At 38.5% G+C, this 19,067-nt stretch overlaps 1 protein-coding gene across 2 annotated transcripts in view; it reads left to right on the top strand.

Annotated features, from left to right (window-relative positions):
* Positions 1-2,279: 2,279 nt before the first annotated feature.
* LOC116268534 (tetratricopeptide repeat protein 39B) overlaps positions 2,280-19,067 on the top strand; it is an 88,130-nt gene continuing 71,342 nt past the window's right edge. Inside the window, exon 1 of one of the 2 annotated variants that reach the window (XM_031661886.1) lies at positions 2,280-3,285. The gene's annotated coding sequence lies outside the window, so the exon portion shown is untranslated. Of the gene's footprint in view, positions 3,286-18,671; positions 19,026-19,067 lie in introns of those variants that run through there. The other variant, XM_031661887.1, reaches the window with a different exon arrangement.

The following is a 19,067-nucleotide window of genomic DNA, read 5'->3' as shown; positions in this document are numbered from 1 at the left end:
TGAGCCATCGTGCCTGTCTTGTGTGTGTGACAGAGAGAGAGAGATGGAGTTTCGCTCTTATTACCCAGGCTGGAGTGCAATGGTACGATCTCGGCTCACTACAACCTCTGCCTCCTGGGTTCAAGTGGCTGCCTCACCCTCCCAAATAGCTGGGATTACAGGTGCCTGCCACCATGCCTGGCTAATTTTTTTGTATTTTTAGTAGAGACGGGGTTTCACCATGTTGGCCAGGCTGGTCTCAGGTGATCCATCCGCCTTGGCCTCCCAGAGTGCTGGGATTACAGGCATGAGCCACGGCGCCTGGCCAGTATCCTTCTTCTTCTGTTACAGCATCTGTCTCATCCAGGAGATCACTGGATGTTTAGTTGTCAGGTCTCCTAAGGCTCCTCTTGGCTGTGACAGTTGTCAGACTTTCCTTGTTTTTGATGATCTTGACAGATTTGAAGAGTACTGATTAGGTATTATGTAGGAATTTTGTACGTGTTGGAATTCATCTGGTATTTTTCTCATGGTTAGACTGGGGTTATGTATGGGTTTGAAGGAGGAAGCCCAAAGAGGTAAAGTGTCATTTTCATCATATCCTATCAAGAATACATACTATCAACATGATTTATCACTGTTATTGCCCTTGATTGCCTGGCTGGGATATTGTTTGTAAGGTTTTTTCCACTGCGAAGTCACGGCTTACCCCTCACCTCTATCCCCTTTCCATGTTGCAGTCTTAGGAGGTCACTATGTGCAACCCACAATAAAAGAGTCTGGGGAGTTACGCTCTTTAAGGCAGAGTTTATCCACAAATGATTTGGACTTTTTTGCCCCTCTTAGACTGTACCAAAGGGGTCATGTAAAAAAATCCTCATCAAAGTGTCATAAGAGATATTGACAATATCTCAGAGGATAAGAGTCCAGTATTCTCAAAAGAATCTCGTAAGGCTTCATGAGATTCTGAGCATGTTTCATTTTAGGTTGGAGATTACTAAGAAACCTGCAGTAACTGACCATTTAAGGGATATCTAACATCATATGGGTGGCCCACCTTTTGTAATTTCTAAAAGGATATGTTGTAATTGATTAAATACTTAAGATCTGTACACATTAGATCAATTATTCTCTTACATGTTACATATTATTCACAAAAATGTAGTTGGAAGCTGGACTTAATTTTGAAAGGAAAAAAAAATTAGATGAGAGATATTTATACTGATGGAAAAATGAATGTGTGGAATGCACTTTACGAATAATTTTGCGGTTGGGCTTGCAGTTCTCTTTTCCTTCCTTGAAAAAGCCTGACCTTCACAACACCAGGTCTTTTCATGTTTCTAAAGAATCTGTAGTTTTGTAGTACAGCACACATGATATTTGCTGTCATTTGGTGAATATCTGTCTCCCCAACTGGACTGAGAGCAGGAGGGGAGCAGGGACCATGTGTGCTCCACTCACTGCCGTGTCCCCTGTGCCTGGCACATAGTAGGCATACAGATATAAATGGACTGTCATTGCATATGCTCTTTTGAACTTTTAGAAATATGGGTGGTTAACTATAGGGTACATTTTTGGGTAAATAATCATAACATAATTCTGTGTGAAAAGGGTAATTTAAAATAGTAGTATCAAAGATACATTTAGCTGTCTTGTCCCCTCCACATGAGGTGTGTGTGTGTATATATATATATATATATATATATATATATATATATATATGGAGGGGTATGTGTGTATGTGTACATGTATATACAGAGGGGAAGAACACTGGAAGTACATTATTGCAAAACATTAAGAGTGATTATCTCTGGGTTATAAGATTATGGCTGGCTTTAATTTTCTTCTTTGTTTTTTAGCCCTTTCCAAGGAATGTACTATTTTATAATTTGGAAATATCACAATATTTTACCTGCTATTACTTTTTTTTTTTTTTTTGAGATAGAGTCTTGCTCTGTCATCCAGGCTGGAGTGCAGTGGCATGATCTTGGCTCACTGCAACCTCTGCCTCCCGTTTTCAAGAGACTCTTCTACCTCAGCCTCCCGAGTAGCTGGGACTACAGTTGTGTGCCACCACACCTGGCTAATTTTTGTGTTTTTAGTAGAGATGGGGTTTCTGTGCCTCAGCCTCCCGAGTAGCTGGGACTACAGGTGTATGCCACCACACCTGGCTAATTTTTGTGTTTTTAGTAGAGATGGGGTTTCTGCATATTGGCCAGGCTGATCTGGAACTCCTGACCTTGTGATCTGCCTGCCTCAGCCTCCCAAAGTGCTGGGATTACAGGCATGAGCCACCGCGCCTGGCCCCGGTATTACTTTTATAATCAGAAAAATTAGTGAGTCCTATACTAAGAAGTTTCAATTCTAGCGTGTGCAAGAGCCCTTGAGGCAAGATAAGAAATTTGTGAAGTCAGCGACCACCTTATTCCCCAGGAGAGCTTTTATCTGTTTAAACCAGAAAAGTACAGCTGAACTTTAGAACTGTGTTCTATCTTAGAGTCTTTGAACTAGTATTTCCTCTGCCTATTATCTTCAAGTTTCATCAAAACCACTTCAAATATTGTTGATCAATTATTAATTTAAAAGTGGAGTTTTCCAACTATGTTAGTATGACTGTCATGTCATATATGTGTTTCATCCCCTTTGCTAATTTAACTTGTGTGCATTAATCTAAAAACTTTGGGGAAAAATTAATTTTCTCTTATTTAGTCTTTTTTTAAAAGTCCATGATATAAAATCTACGTCTAAGTCAGCAATAACAGCCTACATTTTTCCTTAAGACAAAAGAGATCATTCATTTTTTTTTTTTCTTAATTGACCTTTTTTAGATAGGAGATGAATCCCTGGATTAGATGAAAAATCATGAAAATATTCTGTGGTTTTTATAAATCCAGGCCATTTGTATTTTCCTTGCCTGTTTCTCTAGATAATTAAACAGTGATGGATTAGAATTAGGCTGCAGCAGAGACTGGGGGAAAAAAATCTCCCGGCATCCCTTCCTGCAGAAGCATCCGCTACAGCAGTGAGTGTAGCTGCCACTTTAACTGACATGTCTTAAATTCTGCCCTGGAAAGCCCTGGGATGCTGTCAGCTGCCTCGGCAACTACTTTGCTTGTGCCTGAGAATTGAGTCTCATTGGAGACCAAGGAATAAAATAGAAATTGAGGATTTTTGTTGACTTTAAAATTGAGGATTTTCTCTTCTTTTTGTTGGCTTAAAAAAAAAAAAATCTGGTAGAAGAGAGGGAAAGACATCTTCATAGTGGGACTGTATTCATTCCTCCAAAGTTACAGCTGCTCTAAATCTGTGAGTATGTTGTATCTATTTAGCAGTTCCTGGGGGTATGATTCAAATGTTCTCTTTAAATCTATGAGGTTTTAATTTAAGGAAGACTATGTAAATTTTTTAAACCCCAGTTAAATTTCACTGGAGCCTGCAGTTTTTGTTAGATGACATTGTCTTCCTTAAGAGCTTCATGTCAAGCCTGCTTGGCTTGCCCTCTAACCTTCCCCCTACCTTTTTAAAACTTCCTAAGGTGAGTGCTGAAATTGGAGAAAATAGTGTGACTTGCTGCTGCGGAGGATCTGGTCTTCCCGGGATGCCATGGCTGGTTTATTGCTGCTGCAAGGTGTGCGTCTGGGTGGCTGAGACTCCTGCTGCAGAACAATGGCAGGATGATGCTGGTTCACTTTGTATTTACTGTTTGTCTTATGTCCTCTGCTGGTTTCATTATAGGATTTTGCTTTGTTTTGTTAGGGTGATTAGAACCTTAGAGATTGGTAAAGTGGCTTGTCCTCAGAAATAGCATGTGTTGATTGTCCTAGACCCTCACCTCTGACTTTGCTGTGCTGGCTTTAGTGGTCTCTTTGTAGCAGATTACAGTAAATGTGAGCCACCAAAAAGTGACCTTTGTATGGCCACCTTTTAAAATTGTGCATCAGAATCAATGCTGGTTTTTTTTTTTTTTTGTGACGCAGACCCTGAAGTCTAAACATCTGTCCTTAGTCATCGTGTCCCATTTTCCCCCTTTGGAATTTCCTGGACGCTACAGTTGTATCCTTGCTGAATTAGTGAGTGAGTTTTGAGCATTCTCTAAAGACAGGTTAATTTTCGATTCTTACCATAACCCCCATATGTTCCTGATTTGTCTTTGTTGAATAAAAGTCGTATTATTTTGGTGAACGGATTCATATAATTTGGCTACTGATTTTGTTCCTTTATCTTAAAATTACATTAGCTGAAATGATTTTTAAAAGTTGATATGTTCAGAGATCAGTAGTCAAAATACTTTTAAACACCAACTGGTACCAGTCATCTTTGTAGATGCAGAATATGTTTGACTTAAGCTGACATATTATATGAGCTTTTTGGGTGCCAGTATTTTGGTTGACTTCCTGCAGGGTAAAATAAATCAAGGATTTAAAAAAAGAAATTTTCTCTACCACCCAGAGATCAAACATCTGCTGTTTTTATTTTTAAACATTTTGTCATACCTAAATGCAGTAACTTTGAATTTAATTAGGAAGGATTGCTAAAATTAGGAAATTCTGCCTTACTTAGACTTGCAAAGATCTTACATTTGTTCATTCATTCATTCATTCATTCATTCATTCATTCAAAAATGTTTACATCTGTTACGAAGCTCTTGCCAGGCTCTGGGGATATGATGCTGAACAAAATATTGTATCTGCCCTCATGGAGCAGATATTTTTAGCAGATGAAGAGGACATTAAAAACCTGATTACCTTATTTCATTAAAATTGTGTTAATTTTTCACCTATAGAAGTGTAAGCACTTTGTAGCCAAACATATAGGACATATAAATACTTGCGACTAGTTCTGCCCCCGATCTGAAGCTACAGATCCCTAGAATGCTTAAGCTGGAAAGATGTTGGAAATGAGTTAATTGGTTCAGCAAGCTTGTGGTCAGTGCTATAGTAAGTGTCGAGTGCAGGTCAGTAAGAAATGGTTCTGCTTTGGAGGAGCTCAGAGTCTTAGTGGGAAAGGAAGGGAAATTGGCTATGTTAGAATGTCCTGTCATCAATTTCCTATTTTACCAGAGAAGAAACAAACTAGATTATTTTTAAAATGTCTTCTATGCCAGGCCCAGTACCCATGGTAAATCTGTTTTTGACTTTTAAAAAAATCTTCAACAGCAACCATGTCGATTGACCTTAATGCTTGCATTTTCCAAATGAGGAAAACGAGGTGCACAAAGGCTAACTCAGTTGCCTAGGGTCACTCAGAATGCTGATTGTAACTCCATCATGCTAAAAGTTGGCAAGTCTGTGCTCCTTGAAGTTGTTGGATTATGTTCCTTAGTCATAGCTTGGTTGAGGGAGCCTCCCCGCCCCCCTTTTTTTTCCTTTTTCTTCTTCTTTTTTCTCCTAAAGCCACAGTGTACTCCTAAATATCATGCTGTCATGAAACAGGAAAATGCTTAGTTTTTTTGCCTCATGCCCAGAGGTCTTCCTAACATTTTGCACTTGCTTTCTACTTGTTAACAGCACATATACACTTGTCTTTGGTTCACTTTAGAAAGTTCAGGACTGCACTTATGGGCGGATTATGCTTCAGTGGCAGGCCAGTTAAGGAACATGGAAAACATACATCCTAGAAGAGGAATGCTAATGGAAAAATCAAGGGTTTCTTGAATTTTAGGTCCAGAATGCTGTTCACCAACATAAGCGATTCCCTATAGGGTTGGCATGTTCAGAGTTGTACACAGCACTTGTCTCCTGTAATGAGTTGGAATTCTTGCAGATTTGAAAATTGAGGGTAGGGAGTAACTTTTCAGGAGAGAGATTATAGCACATCTTGTTCTAAAGGCCATTTGTCCATTTCCTTTCTGAAAGACTGTTAGAATGTTCTTCCTTAGAATGAAGTCTTCCTTATCGAAGATGAACGTTGCCTCTCTACAGCCTCCTACCCACTGATCTTAAGATAAAACCACTCTTGTGTGTTTACAAAGTAGTCTTTCAAATACGTAAAATGTTCTCCCTTCCAGTCCCTGGTGGGTCTTTGTATATCCAAGACATGTCCTCAGTTATGTCACTTCTTCCTCCTGTGACATATTTCATGCTTCTCTCCATTCTGATCTCTTTGCATTTGACCTGTCATTGTATCTAGATGGTTACAACCAAAACTGGACACTATTTCTAATTTAGTCTGGTCAGCCAAAAGTGCAAATGGGTCATTTTTTTCTCATGATGCAGTAATGTTCTTCTTCTGTTAATGTTTCCTGTGTTACATATCAATAGCTGTGTAACAAATCACCACAGAGCATTTATTTGCTTATGAATGTGCTGTTTATGCAGGTCTCAGAGGAAATGACTCATTTCTGCCAACTTGGAATCACCTGGAGTGGCTCAGCTGGAGCTGAAGGAGCCATTGCTATGATGGCTCACTTACCTGGCTGGCCAGTTAGTATTGGTTGTCAGCTGGGAATTTAGCTAGAACTGTTGGTCAGGGGCTTTGTTCTCCTCCATGTTGTTGCTTGAGCTTCCTCACAGCATGGCAATGTGGTTCTAAGCTTTAGTATTCCAAATGACAAGGAGTAGCAACTGCTAGTCTTTAAGATTTGGACCCCAAACTAACACAGTATTGTATTGGTCAAGTAGTCACAGAGACTACCTTGATTCAAGGAGTGGGGCCGTAGACCTCACTTCTTGACAGAAAGGGTGACAAAGAATTTGTGGCCATTTATAATCTATCACACTTGCTGAATTACTGGTCTCTGTCCTTCTCTCTATTTCCAGCTAAGTCACACACCTTAAACTTCTCAACTAAAACCCCAAGAGTTAGATTTGAATTTTTGTTAAGGTAAATCTCCTCATCTTGTACTTGGATTATTGTTATTTTGCTTGTAACAATTTTATTCTCCTTGAGTTCTTCTTAGAATTACAGTCAGCCTTTTATGTTGTGGGCTCCGCATCTGAGAATTCAACTGACTGTGGATGGAAAATATTTGAAAAAATAACAATACAACAATTAAAAATAATACATATAAAAACAATATAATACAATAAAACATAGCATTTACATTGTGTTAGATATTATAAGTAATCTAAAGATGATTTAAAGTATATGGGAGGATGTGCATAGGTTATATGCAAATACTATGCCATTTTATATAAAGGACTTGTGCATCTGGATTTTGGTATCCTCAGGGGTCCTGGAACCAATCTCTTGTGTAGACCAAGGGATGACTGTATTCTTTTCAAGATTATTTGAATCTTGACTCTGGTGACCATGATATGAACTATTCATCCTGGGGCTGTGTCATCAACATATATAGTTAGAATATTTACTGTGTCCTCACTGAAGACATGATAAACAAGTTAGACAAGACAGGCCTGTGAATATTAGAGAACCCTCTGCAGACTAACATCAAGACGTTAACCAAAATGTTACGTGACTCTCGTGATTTATTTATTTATTTGTTTTTTTATTTTTGAAATGGAGTTTTGCTCTTGTTGCCCAGGCTGGAGTGCAATGGCATGATCTTGGCTCACCGCAACCTCCGCCTTCCAGGTTCAAGCGATTCTCCTGCCTCAGCCCTCCCTAGTAGCTGGGATTACAGGCATGCACCACCACACCCAGCTAATTTTGTATTTTTAGTAGACACGGGGTTTGTCCATATTGGTCAGGCTGGTCTCGAACTCCTGACCTCAGGTGATCTTGCCCGCCTTGGCCTCCCAAAGTGCTGGGATTATAGGCGTGAGCCACCGCGCCTGGCCTGGTGATTTATTTCGGTAAGAAATGACTTAACAGTGCCATTCTACCCAAGTTCTCTGACTTTGCCAGAGAGTCTTAGGTGGTAATTGCAGAAGACCAAACCACACGAGTTTCATGTGAATTTCATGCATGGTTTACTTTTCTTTGGATGTTTTATCAGTCTACAGGTGTGGAAAGTCTTTAGTGACCAAGTGGTATGAATGGATTTCTTTGGTGATCATTTTAGATTAATGGGTTATAGAATATTTTATTTCGAGTCATTATAGGTGGCTGTAATTTAGAAAGCAGGAAAGTATGAAACCAAGACTTGAATTTCTCTTATAGTTTGGGGCTGTAGTCATTGCTTTCTTAGTTAGTAGTTGGGACAGAATTTGAGCCCTTCAATCCGGCAAACCAGGACCCAATATATAGCGTTTATTTACCATCACCCCTCCTTAACATTAGCTTAAGTGTTTTTGTTTTTATTTTTTAAAGTAATAGCATCCCTGTATAGCAAAACCATTTCATATGCCTGCTTGATACCACAGGCTGAATAAATACAGCACATCAACTATGGAAACAGCCACATATTGAAGAACTAAAGAAAAACTCTAGAGTTTAATTACTTGAGTATTTATATGCTCCTTCTTCAGTTTTGTTTGTTTTTCCTACTAATAGAGGTTTGTGGGGAGAGCCCTTATATTTACTGAAAGCTGCTTGTTTGTGAATGAAGGTTTCTGTGATGAAATATTCATGGGTACTTTTCATGATCTACATATGTGACATAAAATGCCAAGTAGGAAGACTGTATTTGATGCAAGGGGCTAATTGTATCAGGAAGAATGTCATTCATTCATCAAGCAGTCATTGAACATCTCTGGATTAAGAAACAGATAGTTCCTGTCCTTAAGAAGCTCATAAGCTACTCACTGTAATTGAAAAGTAGACCAATAATTATACTATGAGTTGTAAACTCCAACCAAAGAACCCAGAGAAGAAACATACTATTTAGCCTGAGAAAATGACTTTTCGGAAGCCTTTATTTTTTTTCTTCCTTTCATGGGTCATGAGGCGAATAAAAGGAAAACTTGTTAGAATTACCTTTAGAAAAACTTTGTTACTCTTTGTTTTAGGTGGTGATCTTTTAAAAGAAAAGGCAATGTCCGCCCCATTCAGTGTCCCACTGAAAACCTGTATATGCTCCCCATTCAGTGTCCCACTGAAAACCTGTATATCTCATTCCAACGTGGAGGGATGCAATGCAAATGGCAAATGCTGCCTCAGTGGCGTCTGCCCCATGACTGCAGGAAGCATTAAGCAGAACTGCTGAATAGCAGGAATATAATGGTCTGTCTAATGGGAAGTTCTTGGCTCCCATAACTCCTCTAATAACATCAGCACCACTATACTCCTGTATAACTCCTCTAATAACATCAGCAACTTCATTCCCTTACATTGATGTGATGTTTCAGTTTAAAAAGTGATTTTACAAAATGGAGCACGTTCTTTCCTTGTGGTATCCCTGGGAGGGAGATAGGGCAGGTGTTGTTATTGCTGCTTTGCTTTTGCGGATGGGGACACTGAGGCCCATGGAAGTGAGGGAGTGGCGCAAAGCCACACTGCCCGCCAGGGACTGGCGTACCTAGGACAGGAACACAGTGGTCTGCTGTGTGTCCCAGCATGCCTTCTCCTAAATCACCCTCCAGTCATGTGGTGAGAAAGGATAATTCATAGATTAGGTAAGAAGTTTTCGGTCAGAAATAAGAGAATCCTCCAACAGGAAAAGGATTTTTGTTTGTTTTTAATTTAAAAAACCAGCAAAGAAAACTAGCAAAATGAAACAGGAGCTGTGCCTCTCTCTTGTCAGTCCAACATTCCATTGCTGTTTGTTTTAAATAATGTGAAGGAGTGTGATTTGCTTGCCTAAGGAAAGAATTTGAAAAGATACAGGCTCTGGTTCTAAGTTTCCAACTTGGTCAGTAATTTGCTATGACTGTGGGCCAGGAAAACAGCAGCTGTTGGAGTAGTTTCTTTTGCTGAAAGAGATAGCAAGCACTACCTTCCATTTTCTTTATAAAAATTTTTTTAAATGGAAAAAAAAATGATTTTAGAGACTCCAGCCTGGGCGACAGCGCACTGCACAGTGCTGCTCACTGCAGCTTTGAACTCCTGGGCTCAGGCTGTCCTCTCAGCCTCCCAAGTAGCTAAGGCTGTAGGTGTATGCCACTACATACATCTAATTTTTTATTTTTTTTTGTAGAGATGGGGTATTGCTATGTTGCCCAGGCTGGTCTGGAAGTCCTGGGCTCAAGTGATCCTCCTGTCTCAGCCTCCCAAAACCCTGGGATTACAGGTGTGAGACACCGTACCCAGCCTGCCTTCCATTTTCTTAGTGAGTAGCGTCTTCGATATGAAGTTAAAGCCAGGTACTACGAGTGCTCACCTGATTTTTGGTTCTTACGAAAGTGCTTTTATCTGTAGACAGTTGTTAAATTGGTCTCCTTGCAGGGGCGATGATCAGTGGAGCCTTATATTCTGCCATCTTGTTCTGCCCCTCAATGAGTAGGGTCTGAATCATGCTTTGTATTTTATATGAAAATGTACTTTTATTTTTTTCAGCTGTTCTTCTTTGCTCTGGAACTTTCATCCCCATTGAGGACAGAAAAGCACATTAAGTGGTCAGTTAAAAATTACATCATCTGTTCAAATTTCCAGCAGTCTCTTTTGAAGTGACTCAGGTTTTCTGAGAGATGTGGGAGGGGTAAATGCCTAGTTAAGTAAAAACTTAAACTATGTATCGGTCTTATATCTTCCTTCTTAAAAGGTTTCCCCTCTCTCTCCTCCTTCTGACATGACATTGGGTGCAGGAAGAGGTGCTGTAGGGATGGCTTCTGTCTGGGGACTGCTACCTGATAGAGGGCCCCATCCTGTTGTCTCTGCATTGGCCTCTCTTCTTGCTGCGTCTGCCACCAAAGGATTTCTGGACTGTTGGTGTGCTTATGGCCCAAGGACTTGGCATTCTCCACTGGCGTTGGTTGGCCCACAGGTTGCTGAGATCCACTTGCCACTCACATTTAATCCCTGTCTCTGCCCTTTGTTAGAGGATCATCATGCCAATAAGCTGTCTTTTAAAAAAACTTTTAATTTTGTGATAATTCCAAACTTACAGAAAAAGGGCAAGAGTAACAGAGAACTTCTGAATGCCCTTAATTCAGTTTTAACATTTTGCCATATTTGTTTTATTACTCTATGTATACACATTATTATGTATTTTCTGAGTCATTTGAGAGTAGGATTTTGCTCCAGAGAAGGTGGTCTAGAAGGTGAACCAAAAGCTTTCTAGTGAATGAAGCTTTCGTATCCTTTCTTTTTCTCTGCTGTCTTCCAATTCTTCTTTCTTTCTTTCTTTTTTTTTTTTTTTTTTTTGAGATAGGGTCTTCCTCTGTCACCCAGGTTGGAGTGTAGTGATGTGATCATAGCTCACTGCAGCCTCAATCAACCTCCCTGTCTCAAGCGATCCTCCTGCTTCAGCTGCCCGAGTAGCTGGGACTATAGGCATGCACTACCATGTCTGGCTAATTTTTCGTATTTTTTGTAGAGATGGGGTCTCCCTTTGTTGCCCAGGCTGGTCTCAAACTCCTGGATTCAAGTGATCTGCCTGCCTTGGCCTCCCAAAGTGCTGGGATTACAGACATGAGCCACCGTGCCTGGCCTGCATTTCCTGTTGTTGATATTCTTAAAAGAGTATGTCTAGAATATCAGGTAGGCCAGGTGTGACTGGTCTGACTAGAGGAGAATGATGTTATCCTTCATTTGCTCCTTTATTTATTCAGTCAACCAGCACAGTGTTATTGAAGATCATTACCTGGAAGACACTGTACTAGGTGCTGCGATACAATCCTGCCTTTATGAAGTTTGTACTCTTGATTAAGAGATAATTATATTTTTAAGTCAGAGTTAATTAGGCTGGGTGCGGTGGCTCATGCCTGTAATCCCAGCACTTTGGGAGGTCGAGGCAGGTGGATCACCTGAGGTCACGAGTTCGAGACCAGCCAGACCAATGTAATGAAACCCTGTTTCTACTAAAAATACAAAAATTAGCCAGGCATGGTGGTGGCGTGTGCCTGTAGTCCCAGGTACTTGGGAGGCTGAGACAGGAGAATTGCTTGAACCTGTGAGGCAGAGGTCACAGTGTGCTGAGGTCCCACTACTGCGCCCCAGCCTGGGCAACAGAACTAGACTCTGTCTCCGGAAAAAAAAAAAAAAAGAGTTTATTAAAAGAAACTTAGGAAAGATGCTATTTTCCTCATTCTAGATGCTATAGTTTTCTTAATACAACTTAAGTTGTATCAGTATTCATGTTCTGTTGTGTTCATAAATTCATTTAAAATAATTCACAACTTTTTACCATGTTGTTAAGTCACATCTCTTTTATCCTGTTTTTATTCAGTTAGATTTTTTGGATTCAGATTCAGGAATTTATAATTTATTCTCACTCAGGTATCATCTTTGAGAGCAGGCATGCTATTATTTTGTGTGTTTTAACATCTGATACTATGCCTGGAATATGGCATTCCTAAATGTTTATGGATAAAAATTAAATTTTAGTTTACTAAATATAAGTTGTCCACTTAGAGCGTTATCTTTTAAAATTATGGTCCATTCACTGCTCTCTTTCCCAGTTTCATTGTTTTGCAGAGATTTTTTTTTTTTGCCTTGCATTCTCTATTTTAATCCCAGTTTCTGATACAAATGTAGAACACATGATAAAGGGAAGTACCTTTTGAGAGAAGCTGTTCAAACAGTTATGAATCCATCTGTTTGAATGAGCTTGTCATTCTCCATTTTCCATATAGAGCTAAGGGACACTTGGCAAATATCACATTTACATGGCCCTCGTGTGCTGCTTTTTTCTCATCTGCCAAAGATGGGAAACAAGGCTGGTATTAGAGAACTTGTGAGAGCGCCATTTCTTAGCTTCCTGTGAGGGCTGATTCCTTCAATAAGGCATGAATCATAGTTAATTTTTAGCAAAGGTAGCTGCATTAAGGACCAAATTGAGATGGTAAATGTGCATAAAGTAATAAGTTTGAAAGCAATTCAGGAATATAATAGTAGACCTATTGAAGCATGTTATCAAATGCAGGAAATAGAAAAGATAAAATTAGAAAAACCACATTCAAGAACTGACTTTTTTAAAGTAGTGAAAGCTTGGAAGACTTCTAAAAGGTCTAAAATAACATGAGAAACATATTGAGTAGTGATGTATTCTGAGTTCTTCATGTGGAGAGGGCTAAAAATAATACATTATACTGTTCTTGCATATTTCTTAGGAGAACTATTTTGAGTTTTGTGTGATATAAAAGGGATGATCAGAGGGTGCTTCCTTAAATTAATATTTGAATATTCCCTTCATGAATATAGACTTAAATTACTCAAAATATGTGCTTAACTTTTTTCATGATTGTTAAAATAGTGCATTATCATTTTGGAAAAAAAAAAAAAAACCATAGAAAACTACAAAGATTCTAAAGATTACCCACACCCTACAGATAATACTAAGGGTTACAGTTTTGATTGAGGAAGGCTTTGTAAGAAGTCTAAGCGTAGATTATTTAGGGAGAAGATTTTCTAGTTTATCAGTTCGCCAGTTTCTCGTTTCATAGAACAGTTATATCCTTGTTGGTGCTTGCCCTTTGGCCTTTTTCAGCTGTTTAGTTTTTCCTTCTTAAGGAACAGGGCCAGAGTGGAGAGAAAAAATTGAAAGTATATTCCTTTGATTCTGAAAGCGCTGGTGACAGGCCTGACAAAATGGGATTGGAGTTGGCAGTAAAATGATACTTGGGGAGTATCTTTTTATTTTTGGGCTCTTCTTGCTTTCTCATTGTCAGCAGCAGCACCTCCTCTTTCCTCTGATCATTGGCCATGAGAACAGCTCTTTGAGGAATCACCGTTGTGTAGAATTTGGTCTGGCAAGCAGTTTTTTTTAAGTAAGAAAGACAAATGTTTTTTATGTAGCCAATAATATTAGGCAATAGATTTCCAGTGGTGTGTCAGAGTCCTGCATTTCATAATTCTAGTGGATACCATTTTTTATTTTTAAAGTTTTAGATTTGAAGGTACATGTGCATGTCTGTTACATGGGTATATTGCATGATGGTGGGGATTGAGCTTCTAGTGTACTCACCACCCAAATATTGAACATTGTATCTAAAAGGTAATTTTTCAAACTTTACCTCCATCCTCCCTCCCCTTTTTTGGAGTGCCAAGTGTCTGTTATTTCCATCTTTATTTGCATGTGTACCTATTGTTTAGCTTTCAGAAGTGAGAACCGGTGGTATTTGATTTTCTGCTTCTGACTTAGTTCACCTAGGATAATGGCTTCTAGCGCCATTCAAGTTGCTGCAAAGATGATTTCATTCCTTTTTGTGGCTACATAGTATTCTATTGTGTATATATTCCACATTTTCTTTATCCATTCAACCATTAATGGACACCTAGGTTGGTTCCATGGCTTTGCTGTTGTGAATAGTGCTGTGATAAATGTATGAGTGCAGGTGTCTTTTTTATATAAAGATTTCTTTTCCTTTGGGTAGATACCACGTAGTGGGATTGCTGTCTCGAATGGTAGTGCTATTTTTAGCTTCTTGAGATATCTTCATACTGTTTTCCATAGAGGTTGAAGCAACGTCTGTTCCCACCAACAGTGTACAAGTGTTCCCCTTTCTCCACAGGTAATCCAACATCCAACATCTGTGTTTTGATTTTTTAACAATAGCCATTCTGACTGGTATAAGATGATATCTCATTGTGGTTATAATTTGTGTTTCTCTGATGATTAGTGATGTTGAGCATTTTTTTTTTACATGTTTGTTGGCCTCTTGTATTACTTTATTTGATAAATATCTGTTCAGGCCTTTTGCGCAGTTTTTAATGGGGTTGGTTGTTTCTTTCCTATTGAGTTGTTTGAGTTCCTTATAGATTCTGGATGTTAGTCTTTTGTCGGAGGCATAGTCTGCAAATACTTTCTTATTTTTGAGACAGGGTCTCACTCTGTCACCTGGGCTGAGTGCAGTGGTGTGATCTTGGCTCACTGCAACCTATGCCTCCCAGACTCAAGTGATCCTTCCACTTAAGCCTCCTTAGTTGCTAGGACTGTAGGCATGTGATACCATGCTCAGATAATTTTCGTATTTTTTGTAGAGACAGAGTTTTGCCGTGTTGCCAAGGCTGGTCTTAAACTTCTGAGCTCAAGTAATCAGCCTGTCTCGGCCTCCCAAAGTGCTGGGATTACAGGCATGAGCCACCACGCCCAGCCAATATGGTCATTTTAATGATACTGATTCTTCCAGTCCATGTGCATGGGACGTTTTTCCATTTGTTTGTATGATCTGTGATTTCTTTCATCAGATCTTTTACCTCCTTGGTTAAATGTATTCCTAGGATTTTTGTTGTGGCTAACATAAATGGGATTCAGTTCTTGATTTGGTTCTCGGCTTGATAAAATTGGTATATAGAAATGCTACTGATTTTTGTGCATTGATTTTGTATCTTGACTTTACTGAAGTTGTTTATCAAGTCTAGGAGTCTTTTGGAGGAGTCTTCGGGGTTTTCTGTCTTTTGGGAGGAGTCTTTGGGGCTTTCTAGGTATATGATTATGTCATCAATGAAAAAAGATAATTTGACTTCCTTTTTTCCAATTTGGATGCCTTTTATATCTTTCTCTTGTCTGATTCCTTTGGCTTGGACTTCCAGTATTATGTTGAATAAAAGTGGTGAAAGTGGGTGTCCTCATTTTTTTCCATCCTTAGGGGAAATGCTTTCAACATTTCCCAATTCAATATGATGTTGGCTGTGGGTTTGTCACATATGGCTCTTATTATTTTGAGGTATGTTCCTTTGATGCCTGGTTTGTTGAAGGTTTTTTTATCAGGAAAGCATGTTGGATTTTATCAATTGTTTTTTCTGTATCTATTGAGATGATCGTATGGTTTTTGTTTTTAGTTTATTGATTTGCGTATGTTGAACCATCCTTGCATACCTGGAATAAAGCTCACTTGATTGTGGTGAATTATATTTTTGATGTATGTTGGATTCAGTTTGCTAGTATTTTGTGGAGGATTTTTGCATCTGTGTTCATCAGGGATATTGGTTGGTAGTTTTCTGTTTTTGTTGTGTCGTCTGATTTTAGTATCAGGGTGATACTGGATTCATAGGAGGTGTTATGGAGTGACTGCACCTCCTCAAATTTTTTGTAATAGTTTCAGTAACATTGGTAGTAGCTTGTCTTTATGTGTCTGGTAAAATTTGGATGTGAATGCATCTGGTCCTGAGCTGCTTTTTTTTTTTTTTTTCCCCAGTAGATTTTTTATTACTGGTTGAATTTCATTACTTATTATTGGTCTGCTTGGGATTTCTTTTTCCTTCTGTTTCAATCTTGGGAGTTTGTATGTTTTCAGGAATTTATCCATTTCCTCTAGGTTTTCTAGTTTGTGTGCGTGAAGGAGTTCATAGGGCTCTCTTATTATTATTTGTATTTCTGTGGTATTGGTTGTAATATCACCTTTATCATTTCTGATTATGCTTATTTGAATCTTCTCTTTCATTTTCTTGGTTAGTCTAGCTAATGGTCTGCCAATTGGTTTATCCTTTTGAAGAACTGACTTTTCAGTTTGTTGATTCTTTTCTTTTTTGAGATGGAGTCTTGCTTTGTTGCCCAGGCTAGAATACAGTGGCATGATCTTGGCTCACTGCAACCTCTGCCCCCTGAGTTCAAGTAATTCTTCTGCCTCAGGCTCCCAAGTACCTGGGACTACAGGCATGCACCACCATGCCCCACTGATTTTTGTATTTTTAGTGGAGATGGCGTTTCATCATGTTGGCCAGGCTGGCCTCAAACTCCTAACATCAGGTGATCCACCCGCTTGGGCCACCCAAAGTGCTGGGATTACAGGCAGGAGCCGCTGTGCCCGGCCAGTTTGTTGATTTCTTGCCTTTTTTTTTTTTTTTTTGGTTTTAATCTCATTTAGTTTGGCTCTGATCTTTGTTAGTTCTTTTCTTCTGCTAGCTTTGGGTTGGTTTGTTCTTGTTTTTCTAGTTCCTTGAGTTGTGATGTTAGGTTGTTAATTTGAGGTCTTTCTGTCTTTTTGATGTAGGTGTTTAATGCTATAAACTTTCCTCTTAGCACTGCTTTTGCTGTGTACCAGAGGTTTTAGTATGTTGTGTCTTTGTTTTCATTCATTTAAAAGAATTTTTTTATTTCTGCCTTAATTTCATTGTTTACGCAAGAGTTGCTCAGGAGCAAGTTGTTTAGGTTCCATGTACTTGTATAGTTTTGAGAGTTCTTCTTGGAATTGATTTCTAATTTCATCCCACTCTGATATGAGAAGATACTCGATATGATTTTTATTTATTTGATTTTATTGAGACTTGCTTTATGGCTGAGTATATGGTTGATTCTGGAGAATGTTCCACGCACAAATGAAAAGAGTGTTTATTCTGTGGTTGTTTGGTAGAATGTTCTGTAAATGTCTCTTAGGTCCATTTGGTCTGTAACCCAGTTTAAGTCCTGAGTTTTTTTGTTGATTTTCTGCCTCGATGATCTGTCTAGTGATGTCAGTGGAGGTGTTGAAGTCTCTTACTATAATTGTGTTAATATCAGTCTATTCTCTTAGGTCTAGTAGGATTTGTTTGATAAATCTGGGTGCCCCAGTATTGGTTGCATATATATTTAGAATAGTTAAATCTTCCCGTTATATTGAATCCTTTATCATTATAGGTAAAATGTCCTTCTTTGTCTTTTTTTACTGTTAGTTGGTTTGAAGTCTGTTTTACTTGATATGAGAATAGTGACTTCTGCTCACTTTTATTTTCCATTCTCATTTTATGTCTTTTTTCTCCCTTTTACTTTGAGTCTAAAGGTATCTTTAGCCAGTAGGTGGGTCACTTGTAGGCAGCAGATGGTTAGGTCTTGTATTTTTTTAAAAAAAACTAGTTTGCTACTCTGAATCTTTTAAGTGGGGCATTTAGGTCATTTACATTTAGGTTAGTATTGATATGTGAGGTTTTATTCCTGTCATAGTGTTGTTAGCTAGTTGTTTTGGAGTTTCAATTGTGTAATTGTTTTATAAGATCTGTGAGCTTTGCACTTATGTGTTCTTTTATGATGGTGAGTATTATCCTTTCATTTCCATGCTTAGAATTCTCTTCAGCATTTCTTGTAGGATAGGTCTTGTGGTGACAGATGCCCTTAGTATTTGCTTGTCTAGAAAATATTTTATTTCTTCTTCATTGATGAAGCTTAGTTTGGCAGGATGTGAAATTCTTGGCTGGCATTTTTTTTTCTTTAAGCATGCTAAAAATAGACCCCAATCTCTTCTGGTTTGTAGGGTTTCTGCTGAGAAGTTTGCTCTTAGTCAGATGGGTTTTCCTTTGTAGGTGATTTGACCTTTCTCTCTAGTTGCCTTTAACATTTTTTCTTTAGTGTTGACCTTGGATAGTCTGATGACTATATGCCTTGGTGAAGTTCATCTTGCATAGTATCTTGCAGGTGTTCTCTGAATGTCTTGTATCTGGATGTTCACCTCTCTAGAAAGATTAGGGATTTTCCTGAATTATTCCCTCAAATATATTTTCCAGGTTGCTTACTTTTTCTTCTTCCTTCTCAGAAATGCCTATAAGCCATAGGTTTGGTTGCTTTACACAATCCTGTATGTCTGAAGTGCTTTGTTCATTTTCAAAAATTCTTTTTTCTTTATTTTTGTTTGGGTTAATTTGAAAGGTTGGTCTTCAAGCTATTTTTTAAAAAAATTATTAGTTGGTGATATGAATTGGAGGTCTTTAAGCTCTGAAATTCTTTCTTCTGCCTATCCAGTCTATTGTTAAAACTTTCAACAGTATTTTGAAATTTCTTAAGTGAATTTTTCATTTCCAGAAGTTCTGGGGTTTTTTGTTTTTGTTTTGTTTTGTTTTTGTTTTTTAAAGGATATTAGTCTCTTTCTTCATTTCTTGGATTACTTTCATAGTTTCATTGTGTTGGTTTTTCAACCTTCTCTTGGATCTCATTGAGCTTACTTGCAGCCCATAGTCTGAATTATTTATCTGCCATTTCTGAGTTTTTATTTGGTTAGGGTCTGTTGCTAGAGAGCTAGTGTGACCCTTTGGTGATGTCACAACATTTAGATTTTTCATGGTGCCAGAATTTTTATGTTGGTTTCTTCTCATCTAGAGAGGCTACTAGTTTTTGTTTTTGAATTTATTTTCATTTAGATTGGTTTTCCCCCCTGCACCCCCCGCCCTGTTTCGACCTCTTCTAAGGGTGTAACTATAGAGTAAGTATGTTGGATAGGGTCTTTTGGGTTCGCTTCTATAGC

This window comes from Papio anubis, unplaced genomic scaffold (assembly GCF_008728515.1).
Source record: "Papio anubis isolate 15944 unplaced genomic scaffold, Panubis1.0 scaffold286, whole genome shotgun sequence".
NCBI classification, from domain to species: domain Eukaryota; kingdom Metazoa; phylum Chordata; class Mammalia; order Primates; family Cercopithecidae; genus Papio; species Papio anubis.
Note: the sequence above shows the minus strand (reverse complement) of the source record. Positions and strands in the feature narration are given on the sequence as shown.